Raw genomic sequence first — 21,879 nt, 5'->3', positions numbered from 1 at the left:
GAGTTGATTGACAGGTGATGTCTGTATCTAAAAGGTGATTGGCTCTTTTACCTGCAAGGCGGGACTTCCTTTCTACATCCATTGACTGTTGGGTGCTAGAGCTTCTTGATTGGGCGTCCCAATTTCTCCCATTCATTTAAATAGAAGTGACTCGTCTCTGCTAAATAGTCTCTGGCCTCACACTCTGTGGAATTACAATGCCCATCATGCACTACATCTCCTCCCTGAAGTTTGCAAAATTTTACTCCTGATTTCTTGCAATACGGGGACTGTAGAAGTGTACAAAAGAAACGCGTTACTTTATTTAAAAAGTACATTTACAAAAACAGACAGAAAGAGAGAACATATATTATTGCACAAAGTTGAATGTTGTGTTCAGGTTGTAAAGTGTTGTGTACAACAAGAGGACAAAAGAAATTCAGAAAGTAACCTTGATTTAGGACATTTCAAATCAGGACTGTTCCCTATCTGTCACTCACTCAACGTTGTGTCGATGTAGTGACACTAGGGGTCACTCTGGGGAGCCCCAAACACCTCTGATTTTGAAAAAAGGCCATTGGGAATTGGCGAGTGGAATTTGAATGCCACTCCCCCCAGACATACAGGAATAAAAGGAGCTGGCTCGCAACCACTCATTCAGATTTTCTCTTCGGAGCCGAGCAGTTGCGTTCAGTGCACTGAATTCAACTTTGCTACTACTTACCTCAAACTGCTGGATCTACGGCGCATTTCAGCGGCTTCTCCCCCTCTTCGCCAGTGGAGTGCAGAGAACGCCCCTGGGCTCTTCGGCAGAACAAAAAGAGTATATTTTCTAAAAAGAGTGGCACTCATGGAATGTATTTTAAAAGATGCCCTTCTGTTTGTGTGTTATTCCTGGTTGCAGTCATTATCTCTCCACTTCTGACGGCCATGATCGCTGTCTTACGTGTCTGGGCGCTGCCCACGCGGAGACGTCGTATGTGGATGGGTCATGTCCTCATTGCGAGAACATGACTATGGCAACGTTGCGGTCGTGGCTTTCCTTCGTAAGAGGGCAAGCCACCCCAGCGGCTCCCCACCTTGGTCCTTCTACCTACGGGTATGAGGCCGCATCAGTTAGCACTGGGGGCGATTTGGGGACTTCACTGGGAGCACCTCTGCCGGGTAACCCCCCACGGACCTCCCATTTCTCAGCACGCTCGCTTGCCTCGATCACGCTCTCGGATGAGACCGCTGGCCTCGCGGCTCGATGATTGGTTCCTGGGCCCAGAGCGCCGCTCACGGCCACGCCCCGCCTCGGTCCCTTTCTTCCCGAAGGTGCATGAGGAGCTGACGAGATCTTGGGGGGAACCTTTTACTACCCAATCCCATCTTTCAGCTCTCCTGCTCTCACTACCCTCGATGGTGGGTCGGCCAGAGGGTATTCGGTGATCTCCCAGGTGGATAAGGCGCTCGCGGCACTTGTGCCCGCAGAGCGCCCCCACCTGGTGCGGGCGCCCTAAGCTCCCGTCCAGGGCCTGTAGGTTTACATCATCTCTGACAGCTAAGGCCTACGGTGCCGCTGGACAAGCCGCCTCTGCCCTGCACGCCATGGCTCTCCTGCAGGTACACCAAGCCAAGGCACTAAAAGAGCTGCACGAGGGTAGTTCTGACCCGGGATTGATGCAGGAACTGTGCTCGGCGACCGACCTCGCTCTCCGGGTGACGAAGGTCACGGTGCGGTCTCTCGGGCAGGCGATGTCCACCCTGGTGGTCCAGGAGCACCAACTTTGGCTCAACCTGGTCGAGATGAGAGAGGCTGACTTGACGCCCCCATTTCCCAGGTTGACCTGTTCGGCGACACAGTTCTCGGCGGTGAAGCAGCAGATAGAGGCTATTCAACAAATCCTACCTCGGTGCGGCTCAAGACCCCACACCCCATCTGCTCGTTGCCAAGGGCATCCTGCTGCAGCAACAACACCGGCTCTGCCGCAGCCCGCCCCCGCAGCCCGGCCCCGGCGTGGAGCCCACCGCAGGAAGCAGACGTCACCCGTCTCACGGCCAGCTGCCAAGAATCAGAGGAAGGCTTCGAAGTGCCCCTGAGATGGGCGACCCAGGGACAAGGAGACCCGCTATTCTGGAGCTGGTGGACAGACCACTCCATCCCCCGGTGGAGGGCCGGGAGGAGAATCTTTTGTTTCATTTTCATTTTATTTCGCCACATGCCCAAGAGGCTGCGGTACCCAAAAGTTAAACAAAAGAGCGGTCGTCATGACCGCTGTCCACTGTAGTGGTGAGCCAGGTAAGTGCTTCGATGTCCCTGGACTCAGCACAGCCACTGAGCTCAAGCCCCCTCGACATGGCACCTCAGGCTCCACCCCGCCATGAAGCCCCACCCACCGGTACGTCTGACGTGATTGTCCACTTGGTCCCCCTCGCCCGGAGTTTGGATGCGTGGCTTGCGCTCTCCAACCCGTCGCCATGGCTGACCCGGACCGTCCGACTCGGCTACGTGATTCAGTTCGCCAGGCATCTGCCCAGGTTCAGCAGCATCCACTTCACTTTGGTGAAGGGAGAGAATGCCGCTACCTTGCGTGCGGAGATCGCTACCCTTCTACGGTAGGGTGCAATAGAGCTTGTCCCTCCGGCTGAGGTGAAGAAGGGGTTTTACAGCCCGTACTTCATTGTACCGAAGAAAGGTGGTGGGTTGTGGCCAATCTTGGACCTGCGAGTACTAAACCGGGCTTTGCATAGACTCCCGTTCAAGATGCTGACGCAAAAACACATTCTAGCGAGCGTCCGGCATCAAGATTGGTTCACGGCAGTAGACCTGAAGGACGCGTACTTCCACGTCTCGGTTTTACCTTGACACAGACCCTTCCTGCGGTTTGCATTTGAGGGCCAGGCGTACCAGTACAAGGTCCTCCCCTTCGGCCTGTCCTTGTCCCCTCGCGTCTTCACGAAGGTTGCAGAGGCAACCCCGCTAAAGAAATTGGGCATCCGCATCCTCAACTATCTCGACGACTGGCTAATCCTAGCTAACTCTCAGGATATGTTGTGTGCGCACAGGGACCTGGTGCTCACGCACCTCAGCCGGCTGGGGCTTCAGGTCAACTGGGAAAAGAGCAAGCTCTACCCGGTTCAGAACATCTCTTTTCTTGGCTTGGAGTTGGACTCAGTCTCGATGACGGCACGCCTCACAAACGAGTGCACACGGTCGGTGCTGAACTGTCTGAAGGCGTTCAGATGGAGGACAGTGGTTCCACTGAAACTTTTTCAGAGACTCCTGGGGCATATGGCATTCTTAGTGGTGGCCACACCGCTTGGGTTGATGCATATGAGACCACTTCAGCACTGGCTTCAGACTCAAGTCCTGAGATGGGCATTGTGCCGCGGGACACATCGCGTGGTTGTCACGCCGATCTGTTGCCGCCTCTTCAGCCCTTGGACCGACCTAGCATTTCTACGGGCAGGGGTTCCCCTAGAGCAGGTCTCCAGGTGCGTCGTGGTTATGATGGACACCTCCAAGACGGGCTGGGGCACCGTATGCAACGGGCACGCAGTCGCCGGCTCTTGGACTGGCCCATGGCTGCAGTTGGTACAGGTACTGCTCGCCCTGCAGAGGCTCTGGCCGTTGATCCAGGGCAAACATGTGTTGGTCCGAATGGACGGTAGCATACATCAACCACCAAGGCAGTTTATGCTCCTGTTGCATGTCACAACTCGCCCGCCGTCTCCTCTGGAGTCAGCAGTGCCTTAAGTAGCTGCGAGTCACTCACATCCTGGGTGACCTCAACACCGCAGTGGACGCGCTGTCATGACAGGTTACACTCAGGAGAGAGTGGAGTCTCCACCCCCAGGTGGTCCAGCTGATTGGAGTCGATTCAGTCGAGCACAGGTAGACCTGTTTGCTTCCCGGGAATCTTCCCACTGCCCTCTATGGTATGCCCTGACTGAGGCACCCCTCAGTATATACGTGCTGGCACACAGCTGGCCCCCGGGACTACGCAAATACACGTTTCCCTCAGTGAGCTTACTTGCACAGACCCTGTGCAAGGTCAGGGAGGACGAGGAGCAGGTCGCCCTAGTAGCACCCTACTGGCCCACCCAGACGTGGTTCTCGGACCTCACGCTCCTTGCGACAGCCCCCCCCCATTGAATTCACCTGAAAAAGGAACTTCTTTCTCAGGGACAGGGCACCATGTGGCACCCATGACCAGACCTCTGGAATCTCTGGAACCTGTGGTGGTAGACATGATCACTCAGGCTAGGGCTCCCACTACGAGGCGCTTGTATGCCTTGAAGTGGCATCTGTTCGCTAAGTGGTGTTCTTCCCGACGCGAAGACCCCCAGAGATGCGCAGTCGGATCTAGTGCTTTTCTTCCTGCAGGAGAGGCTGGAGGGGCGGCTATCCCCCTCCACCTTGAAGGTGTATGTAGCCGCAACTTCGGCACATCACGATACAGTAGATGGTAAGTATTTGGGGAAGCACGACTTGATCATCAGGTTCCTGAGAGGCGCTAGGAGGTTGAATCCCTCCAGAACGTGCCTCATCTCCTCATGGGACCTCTCTGTAGTCCTTCAGGGTCTATGGGGAGCTCTCTTCGAGCTCCTAGAGTCAGTTGAGCTTAAGGCACTCTCTTTGAAGACTGCCCTCCTGACTGCGCTCACTTCCATCAAGAGGGTAGGGGACCTGCAGGCATTCTCTGTCAGCGAAACGTGCCTGGAGTTCGGTCTGGGCTACTCTCACATGATCCTGAGACCTCGACCGGACTATGGGCCCAAGGTTCCCACGACCCCGTTTAGGGATCAGGTGGTGAACCTGCAAGCGCTTCCCAGGAGGAGGCAGACCCAGCCTTGGTGTTGACGTGTCCGGTGTGTGCTTAGCGCATCTATTTGGATCGCACGCAGAGCTTTAGAAGTTCCGAGCAGCTCTTTGTCTGCTTTGGCGGACAGCGGAAAGGGAGCACTGTCTCCAAACAGAGGATCTCCCATTGGGTCATTGATACCATCGTGATGGCATATCACGCTCAGGATGTGCCGCCCCCTGTGGGGCTACAAGCCCACTCTACTAGGAGTGTGGCGGCCACCTGGGCCCTGACCAATGGCGCCTCTTTGGCAGACATCTGCAGAGCAGCGGGCTGGGCAACACCCAACACCTTTGCGAGGTTTTACAATCTCTGGGAAGAGCCGGTCTCATCCCGTGTATTGTTAGGTACGAGCAGGTAAGTTCTGGGACAGCTGGCCGGGTGTACCGCTTGCACATAGCGCCTTTCACCTCCCCTGAGGTGAAGACATGTGCTTTTGACTCCCAGTCGTGTTCACAAGTTGTGATCCCTGGATGACTTTCCTCCTCAGCCCTGTGGCAGACGAGTTTGCGGAGGAACTTGCTGCCGACCCAGTACATGTGCTAATTAAGCCCTATACTGGGGTAGGTGCTCCACATGCACTGGTTCCCCATAGGTGACCCCATGTGATATATCTTCCGCAAAATCGTTTCCCTGTCGGTAAACTGCATCTTCCTTGGGCAGATGTTCCTCTGCCCAGATGTTCTTCTGTGATTGTAGAGCTCCTCCCCCTTTTGGGTAGGACCTACCATGGGACTTCTCCACATGACATACTTCCGACAAGACTCAGTAAGACCATTTGATATATTTATACTCAAAATAGACACAACGTCTCGTTCCCTCCATCAGGGAACGGAGGTTACGAAAGTAACCAGGATGTTTTCCAAACTGCATTTTTGCACTCTTGAAGGACACTGCAGGAATGTCATTCCAAACGAAAGTAAGATAATGATTTTTTTTTTCATGTAGGGCCTTAACAAAACACTGTTAGTGAAGGGTACATGACATGCTCCCTTCAGAGTGCCCAAATCAAAAGCTTAGTCATTCAGAGTGAGTAGGGCATAGGGATGATCACTTGCAATTGGAATTTTCTCCTATCATAAAGTTTTTAATCACAAGTGTTGCAGGATTTGTCTGCTTCATTCCTGTTTTTTAATCCATGTACCTGTGAGTGGGTAAAGTTGCACCAGATCTACTCTTGCAACAACAAATTTAGGGTTAACAGAAATCAAGAGATGTAATTCACCAAACAGATTTAAACTGGCACACTTTAGAATTATCTTTCTCTTTTTCTGCTAAATTTCTTTTTCCATTGGGGAAAAGCACAGAGTTTATCAATCTCTTGTGCAAAATTCTTGCATTCGATATTCCTAAAATCATGCGATATTCAGCCTTGGCAGAGGTAAGGCATAGGCCTCCTCTTTGGCGCCCTCCCAGTAGGTGGCACCTTAGGAGACTGCCTAGTTCGCCTTTGCCTAGAAACGGTCCTGCATGTGCATGCGTGTGTGTGCCCAGGTGTGCGTGTGTGTGTGTGCATGTGTGTGCGTGCCCAGGTATTCCCTACATTGTGGGGACCAAATGTCCCCACAAGGATAGTAAAACCTGAACTTTTTGACATTGTGGGGACAATCAGTCAGTCCCCATGAGGAAAACAGATTATAAATCATACTAAATTATGTTTTTTGAAAATGTAAAAATGCAGAACAGTTTTCTGTGAGGGTTAGGTTTAGGAGTAGGGTTAGGGGATAGAATGTAAAGTTTGTACAGTATAAAAACCATTATGTCTATGGAGAGTCCTCATAAAACATACGTGCGTGTGTGTGTGCGTGTGTGTGTGTCTGTCCTCAGGGCAGAATCACAAGGTGTTAAACACCTTTTGTTTTCATTTGCTTTCAGAGGGAAAAACTCAATACACACACACACACACACACTGTCAGGTTTGTGTTGAAGTATGTGAGTGTCACTGTAACTCGAGTCTGAATCACTCAGGAAATATCAGACGTCTCAATCAAAAGAGTCACATTAGCTTTATTAGACTCTTATTAACACTGTCTCAGGTCACAGCAGGGTCAGCGAGAGGTGAAAGGTTAAAAGATAATGACAGAGTACAAATGTGTATCTGAACAAAAGACAAGATTACAGCGAGATAACTTTTTCTGTTATTGTCTTTGGTTTGGTGAATATCTGCTGCTGTGGCTTTTGTTTCCTTTAATTGTCGGGATTAAACAGGTTTGATGAACATTTGTTTAACACACTTGAGTGAACAGACACTTAAAAGCTCTGATGTAACTAAAGTTTCTAATCTAAACTCTTCATCTGAACATTAACAGTCAAATTTATGAGTTTATCACTCAGTGTTTGTGATGTTATCAATGGCCACATGAATCTAAATAGACACGGTGATCAGAGTTGTGCTAGTTAACTGACAGGATGATTATATCTCAGTATTTTGTATTTCTATAGAGATTACACAGAGAAACTAGATTTTACTTTGATCAAAAAATAATTACTTGTGAAAAACTCTCTGCCATGATGTTGAGATGGCCTGACAATTTTCTCATTACTGTGCAGTGGTGTATAAAGTACTCAATTTCCATACTTAAAGGTGCAACATGTACCTTTTTATTTATTTATTTTTTGCCAATGTGTGAACGGCTTGTAACACTACTTAAAAAATGAGCCCTTCCCTGACTTCCTAGGTTGCCTATTAAAGCCTGTAGACTGATTTTCATGTGAAGGGAGTGGGTCAGTTTTGCCGGGAAAATCCAAAGGATGTGACGTTTATGCACGCTCCTGAGAGCCTTGCCTCAGTAATAGCTTCTCTTCTGTGTCAACAGACAGTCTGCAACACTAGGTAACATTATCTTAGAGATGGAATCCAGCAAACGTCCAGCTCCCAGCACAACACAGACTCCTACACAAACTCAGAGTAACCCAAAAAAAAAAAAAAAACATCTACTGAATCCCGTCTGGCTAAACAGGAACGTGATCATGATCGAGCAAAAACTAGAGTGAACATCGGCAGGGCATTTGATTCGTGGTGGGACCTTCGTTTGGTTTTGGGGATCAAAACCGACCCTGAATTGGCGTTCTTCTTAATGGACAGGTAAGCTTACATAACTGCAAAGCATGTGAAAAATAGTGCCATAAGGATTGATCTGTGTAATTTTAGCTAACTTGATCTTGCCTGCTAATGCTGACGAATTGCAAGCTACCTTGCTTCGTAACTTTCAAATAATTTCAGCGATCTTCTCTTTATACTAAAAGTCAGGTATACAGGATAAATTTAAGCAAGTACGCTGGTTTCTTGATTGTAGTACAACATATGACATATAAAACATACAATAGTGCAACATAACAGTGCAGTGCAACAGTAAAGTGTCTGGTATAGTTCGGTAGTACGTAGTTGTATGCGTGCATCAGTATGCTATGTTAGCCAATAAGTAGTTTTAATTTAGTCTCAAAGTTTGTAGTAAAACAATAATAACTGTGTAATTTTAATTATGCTACCTCATCTGTCAGCATGATGCCAGTGAATCACGTTCAGTGTCTTTGTATGTTACGTCATTGTTTTGGCCGACGCTCGCTCGCTCACGTCCCTGTGGAGTGAGTGCGCGAGCACTAGCACGAGCAGCAGGTAGCTGGCTGCAGTTCACTTAACTGCCACAGGTGTCATTAATATCAAGGGTTTCTGAATCTTACATACTGCACCTTTAAGTAAAAGTACAGATACCACACAAATGTATTACTTAAGACAATGTAAAAGCTATCCATTAAAATACTACTTAAGTAAAAGTAAAAAGTACCTGGTTTTAAAAATACTTAAGTATCAAAAAGTAAATGTACTGCAAATTCAAATCTGTTCATCTTATCAGATGCGACCCATTCATGTTGTTATTTTTAAAGCCATGTTATTGAGTCCTATATAGGTAATATTGGATACAATAAATATTAACTTTTATAGTTTTACTGTTGGGATGATGATTTCATGTTGGTATATGTTTCCCTTTTTACGCCGTATGTAGTGCTGCCTGTTCTTTCCAAACAATTCAACATTAGTTTCATCAGTCCACAAAACATTTTCCCAGTACCGTTATGGAGTGTCAAGGTGATCTTTGACAAACTTCAGGCACACAGCAATGTTTTTGTTGGAAAGCAGCGGCTTCCTTCGTGGTGTCCTGCCATGGAAACCATGCCTGTTTAATGTTTTCTGTATAGAAGACTCATGAACAGAGATGTTAACCAGTTCCAATGATTCCTTCAAGTCTTTAGCTTTCACTCTAGAGTTCTTTTTTACCTCATTGAGCATTCTGCGGTGTGCCCTTTGAGGCATCTTGGCTGGATGGCCACTTCTAGGGAGAGTACCCACAGTACTAAATCATCTCCATTTATAGAAAATGTGTTTAACTATAGATAGATGAATATCTAAGCTCTTTAAGATAACTTTGTAACCCTTTCCAGTTTTATGCAAAGCAACAATTCTTGATCGTAGGTCTTTTGAAATCTCTTTTTTTTGCGAGGCATGGTCCACTTCAGCAGATGCTTCTTGTAAATGAGCAAACTCAAAACGTTTGAGTGCTTTTTATAAGTCAAAGTAGCTCTAACCCACACCTCCAATCACATTTCATTAACTGAATGCCAGGTTTGCCAACTCCTGACTCTAATTAGCTTTTGTTGACATCATTAGCCTGATGTATTCAATATGAATATGAACAATACAGTCATTTGTGTGTTATTGGTTTAAACTGATTGTGTGTGTTCATTATTGTAACTTAGATGAAGATCAAACCAGATCAAACCAAAGACAAATTTATACATAAATGCAGGTAATTCTAAAAGGTTCACATACTTTTTCTTGCCACTGTACTGTTAGAGGTTTGATCAAATCACATCACAATAATAGTTATGCTTGACTTAAACACAACTAATGATTATCTGAATCACAGTTACAGTGAAGTTTCTTCAGTTCTTTCATGAATGAAGGTGTAGCGTGTAAATAAAGCCGTGTTGAGCTCTTCGCTGCAGGAGGGGCCGTTCATTCACACATGTGTCTTCATTCAGCTGGTCTGGGAGTAGAAAGCTTTAAAACTCACTTTGTTACAAAAGTTCCTTCTCTTGAATTTGGGATATATGTAGTACAGTACAAATATTAACGTGCAATGGATAAAACAGATGAATAATCATATTATGTAAAAGAGAGTGTTGTTTATCTTCCTAAAAGCAAGTAATATCTCATTTATAAATGTTTAATCAAACAACATTATATCTAAGTAAATGTAGCATGTCATTTCTGTGACTTTCTAAGATCTTATTCCTTTCTGTGATTTTTCCAGGCCTGGAAACACAATTATTGGAAACTTTTGAGGAAAATTATCATGGAAATATTTAATGTATTTTACATGAAAATAATAATCTCTGCATTCTTACATTTTATCTGTTGTTGGAAACATTGATCCTAGTGAATATTAGTTTATGATTCATGTTATTATTTCAGATAAACAGAGATTTCCAGTCAGCATCAGAAATCTTCCTGTTCTAAGTCTGTGAAATGCTTGAAAGATTGTGTGAAACATGCTTTTTTCTCTTTGACCTCTGACAGTAACTTTATCTCTACTTACTGTTGTATTTTACACATCTAACCGAGCTCATCACAACATCAATGCACACAGTTTGTTTAATATTGTTAATAAAAAGGCCCCTATGTGTTGCTCTGATTGAAATCACAAATCCCATTCAAATATGTGCACAAAGACATGAACGCACTTTTAAAGGTGCACTCAGTAATTTTTGTGTTTATATAGTTTTGGACTCACTGACACCTGGCGAAGTGTACGAAGCATCATTCAAAATCAATAGTTTTCAGTTAGTTGTATTATAGAAATGTGGTACTCTCAGTTATCCATAATTTATTTAATCCACTTGTTAAAGTGTCCAAAAACAGGGCAATTACTGAGATTAAGTGAGTAGTATTCGGCTGGTAATATGATTGCAACATGGCAGCTCCCATGTGCAGACCTACTCCATGTAGAATAAACAGCTTTTATAAGGTTACTGATATGACTAGAGTGTTATGTGACTGATATGTGAGTGCTCATGATTTCCTACATATATTGCAAAATTACAATTCATGTCTTTAGGAGTTACACTTTTTTAATGAGGAAAAAATTACTGAGTGCTCCTTTAAAACTCAAAAGAGTCAAAGATCATATAATATTATCACAGATGGGGTAAAGTCATGTGGTTTACACTGGTCACACTTTTAAAGAAAGATTGCTTGTGTGTTATATCTTAATCTGACCACAGGAGGTGCAGTTAAACAATAATGGCTCATTAAGATGTGGAAGTGTGGATTTATCATGATTTACCATGTAATCACCTTCTCCCTGCGTGTTTTAAGGCTCTTTAGATGAGAGTCAGGTTTTACACAGTTAATCCCCAAATCGTTACATCAATTTAAACCTGGCTTGAATCAACCAGTTACCCGTTTACATCCTATATAAGAAGATAAAGTTAAACTTAACATATTTTATGTATGTAATACATATGTGTATGTGAAATACACATAACTGACAGTTCTAGGAATATTTTTTGTTCTTCTAGAGTAAATTTGTTCGAGATTATATATTTTTTGCAAACCATTCTGTTTGTTTAGGCATAATGATGCATATTAGGTTAAATTACAAATAGTGTCCTAAAACTTAACATCCTGTTTCATATCTGGAGTTTGATATATCTGTGAATGTGTTTGAGTTATATATCTGTTAATCTATCATTAGATTAAAAATTGCCCTCGGTGAGACTAACTATCTCTTCTGTGGTCACTAGTTAAAGACTAGTACAGACTAAGAGTTCTGCTGTCATATCTCTCACAATCTGTTGGCAGAAGGCGCATCTTTCGTTCCTGCAGTATCTCAACATCTTTTCTCAACATCTCTTTATATTTCAAGCCATCACAGATAAAGACGTTTCTGCAGTATGACTGGAACATCAGTCACACCAGATGATGCAGGTTCAAACCCTCATATTCACATCTAATCTCATTCTGTAGAGGTAAAAAATAAAATGGGGTTTCATAACAAAGTTCGGGAGGAGCTTGTTAATTTAATCCGCCCAATCTCATCGCCAGAGTAAGCATATATAAACAGCTGCTTACCCCCATGGCAGCGACGATAATTCCGGCATTCAACCCTGCCCATTGCTCACGAACAGACCCATGCACATGACTCAGATCATCCAATGTGACTTCACTGCAAAGCATTCAACTTTGTCAGAACAGCTCTTCCGTCTAAATCATCTCGTTTTTCAATAGAAGCTGCCGCAGCTGCTCATTCGTTTTTTACAGCATTGACGGCTACCACTTTAAGTGTTACTTTTACTGTCTGTCTTCCTAATCTCTATTCGCCGAAGCAGATTATTGCGCGAAGCTGCTTCCGTATTCTGTATACATGTGAAACAGCTCCCTATGACTGTTCGTATGTTCTCTTATCCAAACTTTCCACCCAGAGTGGTCCGTTACATGAAGCTGCTTCCGCGAACGCCGCTGCTCCAGCTTCATGCCACTTGAGCTCTATTACAGCTTTATTCGAACGTGAGGGAAACAAAGATTAATAATTTAATTCAATCATCATTCCAACGCTTCCCAGCATTTCAATCTGGTTCTCCCACACAGCTGATTCCTGGCAGCCTCATTACATCACCGTGCAGCTCGTTTAGGGCGTGCTCCATTCAACAATTCTGTTTCTTCCAACATGACTATCACGATTGTTCTCACTTCAAAGCGCTTTTCGGAGTGTGATTTAATCCAATCAGAACACGGGGGCAATCATGCAACAACCAAACTCCTTCCAAATGACTGCTACTCTAATTACAACATCTTTTCAAGTCAATGCAGACATTTTAGCGTGAGCTCGCTGCTGTGCAGCACCCGCTCTGACCATGCTACAGCCATAGACTGTATGGCTACAGCTCAGTACAGCTATACGCAGCCTCTATCTCAGCGATCTCCTCTGAGTACTCTGTGGGCATTTCCGCCGCACGCTCTGCTGCAATAACATAGTCTGTCAATGTCAGCGTCCTGTCTGTTTGTCTTTTTAGTATATTTGTAAGTTGATGTGAGTCTCTTATCGTCTGTTATCAATTCCACTGTTTAGCTTCATGTCTACAATGCTGGACGTCAGGCCTGCTAGCCTGCTTAGCATTGCTTATTTTTATTCTCAAATGTTCGTCGTTTTATCCTTTGTCATTTTACCGCGTTTTGGGTTTTTCCACTTTTCTACTGTTTCATCTATGTGTATTTTACCTGTTGCTGCTGGCGTCTAGCTTGAGTCTGTGTTTGTAGCCTGCTGGCTTTTTTAGCATCGCTTATCTATATGTTTTCAGCTTTTAATCCTTAATATCTGCCATTTTTCAGCGCGCATTGGGTTTTCCCCCGCATTATTCTCTTATCGCGATTCAACTGCGTGCATTTTCCATGTGCATCCGCTTTCTATTTTTATCTCAATTAAACTGCGTGCATTTTATAGCACGCACCCATTTTTCACCTCTGTGTTACACGGATTATTGCATCAATCTAAAAGCACTGCTTATCAAGAACAACCATAACAACAAACAATTGTGTGAGGGATTCACATCGATCTCAAACCCTCACCGTTCAAGAACAACAAACAAAAACAACAACAATCAACTGCAGTAAGTCATGGCATCCGCTCATGTTATTTCTTCCTGCAGTGCATGTCACATGTTTACAATAGCTTCTTCTGTCAGCAGTGAGGGATTCACATGTGATAAATGTAAGGAATTAGTCAGGCTAACGGAGAAGGTTAATGAGTCAGAGACACGCATCCGAATGCTAGTGGAGGTCATTGAGAAAGAGAAGCCGGTAGATACTGTTTCGGATGCGGGCAGTACAGAGAGCAACACACACACTTTGGTTCAGGCTCTAGAGCCCCCGCAGCAGGGCGTTTGGGTGACGTCTCGGCGGCATACTCACTCAGCAAAGCGACACTACTCTCCCGTTCCTGTTAGGGTTTGCAATCGATTCTCCCCACTCAGTGATGCACCCACTGAGAATCATGTTGAAAGAGCCCTAATAATTGGTGATTCTATTGTAAGGAACATGGAAATAGATACTCCAGCCAATATTGTTAAGTGTATTTTGGGTGCCAGAGCATTTGACATCAGATAAAATTTACAAGTGCTGGCTAATGCTAAACGTAGATTTTCTAAAATTGTTATTCATGTAGGCACTAATGATGTCTGGCTTTGCCAGTCGTAAATCACTAGAGATAATGTTAAAGAGGCTTGTGAATTTGCAAAACTATGTCAGACACTGTAATATGCTCTGGCCCCCTCCCTGCTTGTCGTGGTGATGAGGTTCGTAGTAGATTAGTGTCACTGAATGGCTGGATTTCTGAGTGGTGTCTGGAGAATAGAATAGGATTTATAGACAATTCAAATCAAATAAAAATCAAATCAAATCACTTTTATTGTCACACAACCATAAACACAAGTGCAATAGTGTTTGAAATTCTTGGGTGCAGTTCCGAGCAACATAGCAGTTGTGACAGTGATGAGACATATACCAATCTACAATAAACATCAAATTTACACAACACAATTTAAAATCTAATATACACATAATTACACACAACACAATATACAAATAATAACATACAATGTACAGTATACAATACACACAATATAGAATACACATTATACAATAAAAAACAGTATATATAGTATATATAGAATGTACAGTAGGTACTGTATTGACATTCAGGCTGTCGGTTGATAGTCAGTTGCCAGTGTGTTGTTAAGAGAATATAATTTATGACAGTCCAGTATGAGAATATAAGATTAATAAAGTGCAGTGCTGATGTATATTGACCGTGAGAGATCAAGAGTTCAAGAGTTGCTTGGGGGAAGAAGCTGTCATGAAGTTGGCTGGTGCGGGTCCTGATGCTGAGATAACGCCTGCCTGATGGTAGCAGTGAGAGCAGCCCATGGCTCGGGTGGCTGGAGTCTCTGATGATCCTCCGAGCTTTTTTCACACACCGCCTGGTGTATATGTCCTGGAGGAAGGGAAGCTCACCTCCGATGATGTGTCTGGCAGTTCGTACCACCCTTTACAGGGCTTTGTGGCTGTGGGCGGTGCTATTGCCATACCAGGTGGAGATGCAGCCAGTCAGGATGCTCTCTACAGTGCAGGTGTAGAACCGTGTGAGGATGTGGCAGTTCATTCCAAACTTCCTCAGCTGTCTCAGGAAGAAGAGGCGCTGATGAGCCTTCTTCACAACGGCCTCAGTGTGGACGGACCATATGAGTTCCTCAGTGATGTGGACACCCAGGAACTTGAAGCTGCTGACTCTCTCCACTGGTGCTCCATTTATGGTGATGGGGCTGTGTTCTCTTTCTCTTCTCCTGAAGTCCACCACAAGCTCCTTTGTCTTACTGACATTGAGGGAGAGGTTGTGCTCCTGACACCAGCGTGTCAGAGTGTGCACCTCCTCTCTGTAGGCTGTTTCATCATTGTCAGTGATCAGACCTACCACCATCGTATCATCAGTAAACTTAATGATGGCATTGGAGCTATGTGTTGCCACACAGTCATGTGTGTTCAGGGAATACAGGAGTGGGCTAAGAACACAGCCCTGTGGGGCTCCAGTGTTGAGGGTCAGTGATGAGGAAATGTTACTGCCCATTCTAACCACTTGGCGTCTGCTAGACAGGAAGTCCAGGATCCAGCTGCACAGCGAGCTGTTTAAGCCCAGAGCCTGGAGATTCTCATCAAGCTTGGAGGGCACTATGGTGTTGAATGCTGAGCTGTAGTCTACAAAAAGAATTCTCACATAAGTGTTCCTTTTTTCCAGGTGGGAGAGAGCAGTGTATATTGTAGATGCAATGGCATCATCAGTGGAGCAGTTGTTGCGGTAAGCAAACTGCAATGGGTCCAGTGATGGAGGCAGCACAGAGCAGATGTAATCTCTGATTAGTCTCTCAAAGCATTTGCTGATGATGGGGGTCAGAGCAACAGGGCGCCAGTCATTTAAGCAAGTGATTTTGGATTGCTTTGTTACAGGCACAATGGTGGACATTTTAAAGCATGTGGGGACTACAAACAAAGAGAGGGAAAGGTTGAAAATGTCCGCAAAAACACCAGCCAGTTGGTTTGCGCATGCTCTGATGACGTGGCCCGGAATGCCGTCTGGACCCGCGGCTTTACGGATATTCACCCGTCGGAAGGATCGGGTTACATCCGCTACAGAGACGGAGAGTGAACTAACCTCTGTAGGTTCGGCCGCGAGAGCTCTTTCTGCGAGGGCTGTGTTATTTCCCTCGAACCGTGCATAAAAAGTATTTAGCTCATCCGGGAGAGAGGCAGCGGTGTTCACGGTGGAGTTTTTATTCCCTTTAAAGTCCGTGATGATATTAATTCCCTGCCACATGCTTCTAGAGTTGGTGGTGTTAAACTTTCCTTCAATCTTGTTCCTGTACTGGCGTTTTAGTGCTCTGATAGTTTTTTGGAGTGCATAACTGGCTTGTTTATGCTCCTCCGCATTCCCGAAATTAAAAGCGGAGGTCCGCGCATTAAGTGCCGAGCGAACATCGCTATTAATCCAAGGTTTCTGGTTCGGGCAGATCCGTATTGTTTTGGATGGAACAACATCCTCTAAGCACTTTCTGATGAAACACGTTATGCTATCAGCGTACACCTCGATGTCGTCATCAGAGGCGGACCGGAACATCTCCCAGTCTGCATGATCAAAACAGTCTTGTAGCATAGAGTCTGACTGGTCCAACCAACACTGGATCTTTCTGAGGGTGGGTGCTTCCTGTTTCAGTTTCTGCCTGTAAGCAGGCAGAAGCAGAATGGAAGAGTGGTCCGATTTGCCAAATGGTGGGCGGAGGAGGGATTTGTAGCCATCCCGGAAGGAAGAGTAGCAATGGTCCAAAACCTGGTCCCCTCGTGTGTTAAAACTGATGTGTTTGTGGTATTTTGGTGCAATTGATTTAAAATTTGCTTTTTTAAAGTCCCCGGTCACAATGAACGTGTCCTCAGGGTGCGCGGCTTCCTGCTTGCTTATAATCCCGTACAGTTCCTTGAGTGCCCAGTGTGTGTCGGCTTGTGGGGGGATGTACACAGCTGTGATAATGACTGTTGTGAATTCCCTTGGTAGCCAGAATGGTCGACACAGAAGCATGAGAAATTCCAGATCAGGAGAGCAGAAAGACTTGTTAGAATGTACGTTCCTCTGATCACACCAGGATTTGTTGATCATAAAACATACACTACCACCTCTGCATTAATCTGAGAGGTCTTTCACTCTGTCCGCTCGGTGCATGGAGAACTTTGGTCCTACTGATTATTTGGTTTGCACACATTTCAGTTACATATTAGCCAGTGGTTCCCTCCCTAATATAGATTTTGTGGCATGTGATCTGGTTTTAAACACTAGGCACTGTTACATATTGGCGCCCAAACCGGGACCGTAGGCATCTGTATTTGTGTGTTCAGTGTATATTTCAGATTTCAGTATGGCAAGTGAGGTGGTTCTGGGAGAGGATGGATCTGGACCTGAACTGGATTTCTCATCTGAAACATCACCACTCATAGAGACCTGTTTGGAGAGATGATCAACACTTTCAGCGACTTATATATTGACTCAGGAGAAGATTATGAAAGGAGCTTGGATGACGGGCACGAAGAATTTCCACTACCACCACCACCACTTGAACTTGAAACCGATCACAACTCAGATACACTCCTAACAACCTCAGTAGAGCAACTATCGGAATGGTTAACTTTACTTGAAGGCTGCTGTGAAGAGAGTAATCCGAGGGTGAGTGAGTGTGTTTCTCCAAAGACGTTTGAAGCCAAGGTCCAACCCTTGGAAGTAAAAATGAATTATCGTTTTGACCGTGAGAGAGAGAGAATGAAGGAACAGTTGGAGCTAGCAATTAGGGACTTAGGACAATCCATGATAGACTGTTTGAAATGTCGCGATGCCCAACTTGAACAAAAATTCAAATCTATCAGTGTTCGCTTATCTAATCCCAAACAGACTACTCCCAAATTCTCCACACCATATTTATCTTCTCAAAACCAAACTTACAATGGTCCCTCAGTGTCTCCAGAAAGCCATTCTTCCTTACAATACAATCCTCCAGTAAAACTGGAGTTCCCCTGTAAAATTCATTGAGCGATGTGAAAAAGTACTTTGCAGTTCAGCCCCTCAGTGACAGTGAAGTTATGGCTGCTCTGACTGCTGTGTTCAAAGGGACCGCTAAGGACTGGTGGCTGGCAGAACGTCTACATTTGAGGAGCTGGAAGCAGTTTTGAGAAGTCTTCTTGAAGTCCTTCTTAAGTGAAGACTACGAGGACGTAGTGATTAGAAGATTGCAAGAAAGGAAACAAGGAGTGAAGGAATGTATTTGGGACTTTGCTTACCAGTATTGAGCTCCGTGTATGAAGTGGAAGAGTGAGATGAGTGAGAGAGACATTGTCCAGGCTATCCTGAGAAACTGCAACCCTCGTTTGGCAAGTTTGTTAAAAGGAACAGTGAAGGATGTCGGGGAACTAGTAAGGATCGGCACACAAATCGAAAGGGATTTTGAGGAGTCTAAGAAATATTGGAGTCAGGTTAGTGCTGCTGACCAGAAGAAGGATCTTCAGTCGACATATAATCTCCAAGCAAGACCCCCTCATGCCAATGCCATGCCTTTCCATAACTCCGCACTGACTGGAGTCAAGACTGTCACCATCCCCATTATCTTACAAGACCAATATTGTTCAGCAATGGTAGACACTGGTAGTCTCCACTCTCTCTCATTCAAAAATCATTATAGAAACAGATCAACAAGATTGAGCCATATCAGCCCAGTGGTGGTAAAGTATTTCTCCTCAACAATGGATAACAACAGACTGCAATAGGAAGAGTGACTTGGAATTGTGAGATCCAGGGACGTCAGATGGGGCTAACGTTATACATACTGTGTAATGCTGATTTGACCATGCCAATCATCTTAGGAATAGATTTTCTGATGGATTCTGGGTTGACTTTAGACTTCCAAAGATCTCAATACAACATACCTGTCAGAGAAGGAAGAACTGAAGAAACCTTTCCTTTCCTGCCAAATGGAACTCTGCCAACAGTACATTTCTATATAGCCTTACCCATGCCTCCTGTATCCAACGAGATGTGTCTATCCATTCAACAACTGGCTCAACAGGCTAATACTAGTGCTCAGTTCAAAACCAAATTGGAGAAGTTAATGTTGCAATGGCCCACAGTATGCACCCATGAAACAGAACATTCCAAACACAGAGTTCTTACCACTGATGAAGTTCCAGTCAGGAAACGCCCATATAAAGTATCTGTAGACAAGCAGCAGTTCATTGAATCTGAAGTCAGTTTATAGTAGATTAGCGTCACTGAATGGCTGGATTTCTGAGTGGTGTCTGGAGAATAGAATACGATTTATAGACAATTGGAAGAGTTTTTGGGGTAGATCTGACCTGCTAAAGAGAGACAGACTCCATCCCTCTAGGGAAGGTGCCACTCTCCTCTCTAGTAATTTGGATCATAGTCTTAATAATGATAGTATTTTGTAACAGTCTTGGCCTGTCACAGTATTTTTTTTTTTATATAATGCTACTACCTTACACTAGGGAGAGTATTACTCTGTTGGCTCCAGTATATAAGCATGGGAGTGATAGAAGAAATTAGATGTGTTTGTTGCTAACAGCATGGTTCATGGTATTTGCATGCCACTCTCAGAGTCCAGATTGGAAATCGTGGTGATTTATGCTCAATCAATGTAAGATGCTGTTTCTTTTCTTTGTTTCATGGGTGTTTGTTTATTGCTTATGTTTATTCTTATGTATACCGATGTTAGGTTATGTTTTTTTTGTTTGTAGAAGGACTCTTTTTGTTCTTACAATTAATGCCAAAGAGGGTGATTCCCAAGAAAAGAGTTATTTAATCTAAGGACCCCTTGAAGACTGTGACCTTCAGGTACCAACACAAGGATTAGGAATCAATGTTTGTGGGATATTGGTTGGAGTATTTCACCTTGCATCAGTTTACCCCATCTAAGGATTTATCTTCATTCATCTACAGTTACCAGGACTTTATATCTCCACTGTGAACTAAACTAGATAAGACATTTTATACTCATTTCAATGAACTATGATTATTTCTGTGGTATATTTGAACCTTCCATCTCATCTTTTTTTTGTTTGTTTGGTTTTTTTTTTTTTTGGCAATTCATTGACTCTGGTTTTTGTATATATTTATGGTGTTTTGAAATTCACCTCATGAATTTATGTAAATAGTCTTTATATTTCTTTTTTTCTGAATTATACTTACCACCTGCATATATCTTTTGTCCTACTGATTATTTGGTTTGCACACATTTCAGTTACATATTAGCCAATGGTTCCGTCCCTAATATAGATTTTGTGGCATGTGATCTGATTTTAAACACTTGGCTCAGGAAGCAGACAAACTGGTTAATCCAAACGTCTGCTTGATGCCTTGAGATGTCACACAGGTCACATAAACTACAACACATAGAGACTATATCACCTAGATGTCACATAGAGACTGTGTCTGTTCCCCGAACCACCAAACACAAAACTCACTAAATAATTTAGAAAAAATTTGATTAAGGTTCAAACTTGAACAAAACAAAAAAAACATTTAAGATAAACATCATATGAAGGTAGGGCTACTAAACATTAGATCTCTTTCTGCCAAAGCACTAATTGTAAATGAAATTATTACAGATCATAGTTTGGATGCACTCTGTTTGACTGAAACCTGGCTTAATCCGGATGAATATATTAGTTTAAATGAATCTACTCTCCCAGGTTATTGTTATAAACATGAGCCTTGTCTGAAGGGTTGAGGAGGAGGTGTTGCTACAATTTACAGTGAAGTTTCAGGATATAAATTTAAGTCTTTTGAACTAATAATGCTTAATGTGATACCGTCAGATATAAATAAAAGAAACTCTGTCAACTTTTACCCTTGCTACAGTATACAGATCACCCAGACCTTATTCTGATTTCCTTGGTGAATTTGCAAATTTTTTATCAGATCTTGTAGTTACTGTAGATAGAGCTTTAATTGTTGTTGACTTCAACATTCACATAGATAATGAAAATGACACATTGGGATTAGCATTTATCGACATTCTCAACTCTCTTGGAGTCAGACAAGATGTAACAGGACCAACTCATCACCATAATCATACGCTAGATTTAATTCTTTCATATGGAGTTGATGTTGATACTATAGAAATTCTGCCGCAGAGCGATGACGTCTTGGATCATTACCTCGTCTCTTGTATGCTGCGATCAGCTAATGTTACTCAATCTACACCAAGCTATCATTCAGGTAGAACTATTCTTTCAACCACTAAAGATAGCTTCACTAATAATCTTCCAGATCTATCTCATACACTCAGTAAACCCCAAAGTCTAGAAGAACTTGATGAAATAATAGAAAATATAAATACAGTCTTCTCTAGCTCTCTTGAGAGTGTCGCCCCCCTTTGATGAAAGAAAATTAAAGAAAAAAGCCCTGCACCATGGTACAATGATCACACTCATGATCTCAAGAGAGCAGCTCGGAAAATGGAGTGCAAGTGGAAGAATGCAAAATTAGAGGTATTTTGCGTTGCATGGAAGGATGGTGTCTGTATTTACAGACAGGCACTAAAAGCTGCCAGGTCAGCATATTTTAGCAAACTCATAGAAAATAACCACAACAACCCTAGGTGTTTATTCAGTACTGTAGCTAAATTGGTTAGGAATAAAGCCTCAACAGAACCAGATATTCCGTCACCGCACAAGGGTAATGACTTCATGAATTTCTTTAATGATAAAATTGAAATAATCAGAAATAAAATTGGAATTGTTGGGCCTCATATATTCAGATAGAAGACAAAGGCAGGCCTAACACAGTCGTAAAACCTAACTGAGGCCCACATACAAAGTCATAAATCTTACTGATAAAAACCGCTTCAAAATCAAACAAAGGGAGTCCAAAACAGACTACAAATCCCATGA

The sequence above is a fragment of the Myxocyprinus asiaticus genome, chromosome 24 (genome assembly GCF_019703515.2).
Source record: "Myxocyprinus asiaticus isolate MX2 ecotype Aquarium Trade chromosome 24, UBuf_Myxa_2, whole genome shotgun sequence".
Classification (NCBI taxonomy): Eukaryota; Metazoa; Chordata; class Actinopteri; order Cypriniformes; family Catostomidae; genus Myxocyprinus; species Myxocyprinus asiaticus.
The sequence above is the reverse complement of the archived record's forward strand: the minus strand, read 5'-3'. Positions refer to the sequence as shown.